Source organism: Lactuca serriola, chromosome 9 (genome assembly GCF_051521515.1).
Source record: "Lactuca serriola cultivar US96UC23 chromosome 9, Lser_US96UC23_V15, whole genome shotgun sequence".
Lineage (NCBI taxonomy): Eukaryota > Viridiplantae > Streptophyta > Magnoliopsida > Asterales > Asteraceae > Lactuca > Lactuca serriola.
This window is the reverse complement of record NC_136416.1, coordinates 62,264,260-62,272,047: the sequence shown is the minus strand read 5'-3', so window position 1 is coordinate 62,272,047 and position 7,788 is coordinate 62,264,260.

Here is a 7,788-nt window from a genome sequence, read left to right as displayed (position 1 = left end):
GACTTTCAGTGTTGAGTTTCCAATTGATTTGGTGCCGATAACGATGGGAGATGTCTGTGTCATAGTGGGCATGGATTGGTAGATCCAGTTTGGAGCCATGATTGACTGCGAGCTTCAGATGGTGACAATACGAGAACCTAGTGGGGGTGTACTTATTGTCTTTGGTGAGGGAACTAGATTGGGATCAACTTTCTACTCTTTCGCCAGGGCAAAGCAGAGTCTACAGTATGGATGCATGGGATTTTTAGCATATGTAATGGATATGCGGGTTGTCACTGAGAGGCCGGTTTTTGTTTCCGATGTTCCAGTAGTATGTGAGTTCCCGGAATTTTTCCCCGAGGAATTGTCAGGTATGCCTCCTGAGAGACAGGTGGAGTTTCGGATCGATTTGATTCTGGCGGCGGCGCCTATTGCTAAGGCAACATATTACCTTGTGCCGCCCGAGATGCAAGAGTTATCCTCGCAGCTCCAGGAGCTGTTGGGGAAGGGTTTCATTAGACCGAGTAGCTCGCTGTGGGGAGCATCGATCCTTTTTTTCAAGAAAAAGGATGGTTCACACTGGATGTGCATCATCTATCGGAAGTTGAACAAGTTGATAGTCAAGAACCGTTATCCACTACCGAGGATCGACGATTTGTTTAATCAGTTGCAGGGAGCATCTTAGTTTTCCAAGATTGATTTGAGATCTTGGTATCATCATATAAGACTCTGCGAGGAGGATATCTAGAAGACGAACTTTCAGACTCGTTATGGGCATTACGAGTTTATGGTGATGCCTTTTCAGGCTCACCAATGCACCGAAAACATTCATGGACCTCATGAACTGGGTGTGTAGGCCCATGCTGGAACGGTCGGTGATTGTGTTCATCGATGATATTTTGGTGTACTCGAGGTCTAGGGAGCAACACGAGAAGCATCTGCGGGAGATTCTTGGGGTGTTGAGGATGGACAGGCTTTATGCCAAATTCTCTAAGTGTGATTTATGGTTATGAGAGGTCTAGTTTTTGGGACACCTCGTTAACCGGAATGGGATTTTTGTCGACTCGACCAAGATTGAGTCAGTTATGCAGTGGGAGGTGCGGAGGTCCCCATTCGAGATCAGGAGTTTTCTGGGTCTGGCAGGCTACTATCAGAGGTTTATCAGAGATTTCTCCAAGATTGTTGTTCCTCTCACCAAATTGTCCAGGAAGGGTGTTATCTTTGCTTGGGGGCCTAAGCAGCAGGCATCATTCGAGACTCTTCGCCAAAGATTGTGTGAATCCCCAGTGCTAGCCCTTCTGGAGGGAGTATAGGACTTCATAGTCAAATGCGATGCATCCATATACCGATTGGGTGCCGTGTTGATGCAGAGAGGACACGTGATAGAATCTGTGTCGAGGCAGCTGAAGCCTCACGAGACGAGATATCCCACCCATGATTTGGAGTTGGGGGTGATATTCGCCCTCAACATATGGCACCACTATCTTTATGGTGTCCTATGTACCATATACACCGACCATAAGAGCCTGATATACCTTATGGATCAGCCCAACATGAATATGAGACATAGGAGGTGGTTGGATGTAGTGAAAGACTATGATTGTGAGATTTTGTATCATCCGGGAAAACCTAATGTGGTAGAGGATTCCCTGAGTCGTAGAGCAGTGAGTGCTCCAATTAGAGACGTGTGTATGAGGATGACTGTGATGACTCCAGTTTTGGATACCATCCGAGAGCCCCAAGCGGTGGCCATGAGACTAGAAAACCGCAAGAGGGAGCAGGTGATTGGGTAGATTTCTAAGTTTGAGATGGATAGTCGGGGGCTTACGACTTTTCTTGGGCGAGTATGGGTGCCATATACAGGTGGAGCCCGACAGATTTTAATGGAGGAGGCCCATAAGTCGAGATTCTCGATCCATCCTGGGGCAACTAAGATGTATTTGGACTTGAAAAAAGGATTATTGGTGGCCTTGTATGAAAAGAGATGTGACATGGGTTGTCGAGAGATGTTTGACATGTCGTCAGGTCAAGGCAGAGAACCAACGCCCCCATAGCCAGTTGTAGCCTTTGGAGATTCCCATATGGAAGTAGGAGCAGATTTCTATGGATTTTATCACCAAATTACCGAGGACTGCGAGGGGTGACAGTGCGATCAGGGTGATTGTAGATCAGTTGACGAAGAGTGATCGCTTCCTGGCTATACGTGAGAGCTCTTCTGCGGAGAAATTGGTTGAGGTCTATGTTCGAGAGGTGGTGGCACGACATGGGATGCCAACATTGATAGTGTCAGATCGTGATGTGCGTTTTAATTCCAGGTTCTGGAAGAAATTTCATGAGGAGTTGGGTACCCGACTACATTTCAGCACCGCATACCACCCACAGACAGACGGGCAGAGCGAGCGGACGATTCAGACGCTCGAGGAGATGATACACGCATGTGTTATAGACTTCGGTGGGAGTTACGATTTCTACCTGCCCTTATCTGAGTTTACATACAACAACAACCATTACTCAAGTATTGGGATGCCTCCCTTTGAGCTTTTATATGGGAGGAGGTTTCGGACTCCAATCTGTTAGGGGGAGGTCGGACAGAGAGTGATGGGGAGCACTAAGATAGTACTCAAAATGACAGAGCAAATCCAATAGGTTAGACAGAGGTTGCTGACGCCCAGAATCGTCAGAAGAGTTACGCAGACCGGAGACGTTCTGAGCTAAAGTTCCAGGTCCACGATTTTGTCCTCTTGAAGTATCCCCATGGAAAGGGGTGATCCGATTCAGGAAACGTGGCAAGCTGGGCCCTAGATACATTGGTCCTCTCAGAGTTATTGCTCGAGTAGCTAAGGTAGCTTATCGATTAGAGCTGCCTGCAGAGTTGAGCCATATTCATGACACCTTCCATGTATCCCAGCTGAGGAAGTGCATAGCCAACAAGATGGCAGTGGTCCCTTTAGAGGACATACGGGTTGATGATTGCCCGAACTACATTAAGAATCTGGTGATGATTTTGGATAAGAAGGTGAAGGTCTTGAGAAATAAGGAGGTGCCCTTGGTTAAGGTTCAGTGGTAGCATCGAAGGGGATCCGAGTGGACTTGGGAGCCAAAGTTGAGATGCGTGAGCAGTACCTAGAGCTGTTTCCAGAGAATGACTTCGAGGGAGAAGTCTGATTCTAATGGGGGAGAATTGTAACATTCCGACTCCCAGGTATAAATTTAAATGTTTATTTTATTCATATTGATAGGGCAACTTGACGAGTTGGAGGCCTCAACTCGTAGAGTAGAGATTGAGATTGGCCGCGTGATTTTAGAACCAACTCGACAAGTTGAAGTTCTTAACTCGACGAGTTGGAGCTGAGTGTGAAAACCTTAACTTTTCGGGTTTGCACCCTATTTAAAGGACCTTAAGTCCTTTACCCCACCTCCCTTATCACCTTATCACCCAAAGACAAACCCTAATCGAGCTATCTTCCATTTTGAGAGTGTGTAAGGCTAAGAGTGTGTGTTTTGGTGCATTCTTTGAAGAAACTTGAAGAGTAAAGGGCTTGGAACAAGAATGAGTCTTTAGATCTGGCATCAATTCAGTTGTAGCAGTCATTTGAAGTTAAAAAGACATTACCCTAATCACTTGTTTGTTAGATCTCTCCATTAGAGAGTTTATGGCTATTTCTAGCTTCTTCTTGAGTCATTAGTGGTTTTGAGCATGCTTTGAAGCTAAGACTTCAGATTTGGACACTACTAGGCCCTTTAGGCATAAAGACTCAAGCATTATCAAGCTTTGGCCAATCTTCATGCCTTAAACCCCCTGTTAAGCCTTGTTTTGGCAAAATTATCCCCTAAATGCCATGCATGGACATAAAGCTTAGAAATTTACGTGGTATCTCAACCCTAGAAGGCTAGATTTAGAGTTTGGGGCCTTAGTCTCGCTTAAAAGCGTTTGAATGAGAGAAAGGGCTGAAGGAATTCGACGAGTTGGTTAGCAAACTCGACGAGTTTGTTAGCGTTTTCCCTGATATTCTGGAGACTGTACAAACTTGACGAGTTGGTGAGACAACTCGGTAAGTTGACACGAATTTTCCCAATTTTTTTAGAATAGAAGGAATTCGATGAGTCGCATAGATGCAATCGACGAGTTAAGTCAACATGGACTGTTGACTTGAGTGTTGACTATTGTTGGCTTTTTCGGGTTTGGTCAAGTTGTAAACTTGGAGACCATGGAGGGGTAAAATGGTCTTTCACCCTTTCTGAGATTTAGTAGAGGAGTTAGCTTAACACCTTTGGATTTGTTAATATAAATTGTTAAATTAGAGATGATTGTGATATATGTAGGCAGAGTCTACACCGACAGTTGAGTGCGAGACATTCTTGCTTTACTTACGAGGTGAGTCTTCTTACTATACTTACCTAAGTGGTAATCACTGTGCGACCGGAGGGTCTTATCTGTGTTATCGACCAAAGGGACTTATGGGCTTATATTGAGACATGTGATATTATGCATTATATCTTTGTGATTTATGTTGTATATTATTTTGTGCATTTATTGAGATAGTACCAGAGGGTCCAAACCGAGTTGTGGGACCGAAGGGTCTTCACTGAGACATAGGACCGGAGGGTCCAACCCGAGCCGTGAGACCGGAGGGTCTTCATCGAGACACATGACCGGAGGGTCCTTATCGAGATATAGCCATGAGAGGCTAATTATTTATGTGTGGTATTTTGGGGAACTCACTAAGCTTTGTGCTAACAGTGTTGTGTGAAATGTGTTTCAGGTACAACTCAGGATCGTGGGAGGGCACCGACATGATTGTACACGCCAGCTAGTGGATTTGTGTTTTGAGGATTCTAGGACATTTGACAAACAATTTTATGTCTTGTATTTGAAACAATTTATAAATTGAGTAGGAGAAATGTTAAATTGTGTTTTGTGTGGATTTAAAAATGAAAATTTTATTTGAAAATTTAGAGTGTTACAAGAATAACTCAACATAAACTTTGTGTCTGATACTACATAGATATTTTTGTTTTGAATGTTCAGGTTGTAGCAGTCGTTGTACCAGAAGAGATGACGGGTATACAAGGAAGATTTATATAGTAGGGGTGCTATTTATGTATCTTTTTCCTTGTTGTTCATTGTATGTATGTAAAGATTTTATTTTACACCCATGATTATTCTTGGGAAGTAGAAGGTCTCAATTTGTTTAGAATTCCATATTTTTTGTAAAACTCTAATATTTCTCATAGAATAGATGTATAGAAGATCCGGGTCATTAGAACCAACATCACTCCAGTCCCCACATCAAAGGAACATGTATTGAAATGGTCTTCTAGAAAGTCACTCGACTTTGTTTTTGCTTAAGCTCTTTCCTATAGACCCTCTATCTTCCAGATAGCGTACGCCCCTAAGTTTAGGTTACTACCCTCACCTTTCTAAGTGTGTTCCCCGTATTATATAAATCCATTATTAATTTACATGTAAGGCAATTCATTATTCATTATCTACACATGCATAATATATCCATAACTATATTAAAGCACATATCATCACTAGGATGTAATGGTCCTAAAATCATAATAAATTATTTTCTAGAAATATAGCATAAACCATCATCACATATCACAATCAATCAACAATCTATATTCTAGCATGAATCTATCATTACATTTCATACCCTTTTATCTCCCAACTTATATAGCATGAATACATCATATCATCATTTATGATATCAAGATAATCATACTTCCACAAATATAGTTCCCTAACATAATGATCTACAATAAAACATAAACTAATTTGGAGTAATCGACTCATTCTCAAGACATGTAAATTCCCGACAATATACAAAGATTTGAAAAATAGATTGAGTCACATCAAATCCAAGAGTAATGTGAAATGAACAAATAAATATCCTTACAATACAAATACTGAACACCCTAAACAATTTTAAAAAATCTCGATAAGATGCGAGCAATCAAAAATGAAAATGAAATCTAATTTTCATATTTTTAAAGTTTTATAACCCGACCCATGTTCAATAATTTGAGCGTAAACCAAAATCTACAACTCTAATGGATTGATATCAGAGTCCCTGGAAACTAGACTCGATTTACTACAACTTTGTCTTTCTGGTGCATTGTCTAATTCGGATCATATTGGGATCTACATCCCTTGCTAGATAGGTCAACAATTTTGTCCACATATGTAACTTTTGCCAAAACTACCATATTTTTGCGTAAACACAAGAACTTCAAATTCCTATGGAATTAAACAACAATGGCTGGACTATGGGTAAAGTTATTACCTTTAGAAATTCTAGAATCTTCAAGGAATCGAATGACGAGGAAGGATGCCACCACAAGACCTCCAAAATCCACTGAAAATGCTTCTAACAACAACACTTCATTTGAATCACACCAAAGCTCCCAGGATGGAAACTCCCTCACAGACTCTCTATGGAATGTTAGACTCTCTATGGAATGTTGTTGGCTGAAAATAAGGTTACAAACCTATATATTATTGTTAACTTCACTTAAATACCCATAACTTCCACATTTGACCCTCAAAGTATCATAAAATAACCCTAGACCCATGAACATGACTAATGTTCATTTTGTTACACTTTGGTCCCATTAACTAACTTTAAATCAAGGAAAAAGGTTAATTTAGTAAAGATATTTAACGGAACACTATCCGCACCAACGGAAGGGAAATTTGGGTCATTATAACCCCCCCCCCCCCCAAAGAGGATTCCATCCTGAAATTAGATATCGGCAAAAACAAATGAGGATAACGAGCCTTCATGTCTTCTTCAACCTCCAAGTTCATTTCTGACCCATGCTTGTTCTTCCATTGGACCTTAATGAGTTTGACTCGCTTCTTGCACATCTATTTGATATCACGATCCATGATAACTACTGACTCTTCTATCAAGCGCCTCGACTAGTCCGCTCGAAGATCCTCCAAAAGGTAAAATGATCGGCTCATCTGCTAGACACATTCCAAAGGAAATGTACAACAAACTTGTCTCACACTATTTCGACAAACTAATATTGTTGGAGAATTTGTTATATAGTAAAAGAACATGCAGATAAATGATGATTAACGAATAAAAATAAACGAATGAGATCATTGTTTTTGTTCGTTTGTTAAACTAAATGAATAGAAAATTATATTTATATTCGTTCATTTATTAAAAGGAAAATGACACATAACTGACTATACTTTAGCTTGTTTTTAGTTTTCACCACCTATTATATATATATATATATATATATATATATATATATATATATATATATATATATATATATATATATATATATATATATATTTGCCACAAAGGACATCCATCTTCATGATTTTCCAATGCTGATTATTTTACTAGTTAACTGATCCCCTCCTAATTACAACATGGGACTAATGATAAGAATGTTTGAAATACAAAAACAAAAATCTTGATGATTATAAGGAGGATTGATTTCTTTTGCTTTATAAAGAGAAAATAGAGTTCAATTGAGTTGTTTTGGAGTTCACTGACATTATTTTGTTGCAACGAGAGAAAAAAAACAATCTACTTAACGTAAAAAGACATTGGAGTGCGATATCACTGTCTATGTTGGCAGCCACATAAGAACTAATTAAAAGATACTAACTTTTGTCATTTGGCATTTTTAAAATAAAATTAATTAAAAGAACTTTCAAATGGGCGCTTTAATTACGAACTGTTCACTGCATGTTTGGTTTGATCCTAAGTTGGTCCTAATCCAATCCTTTCTAATAATCCTTTATAATAAATAAATGTTTTTTTTTACCACTCG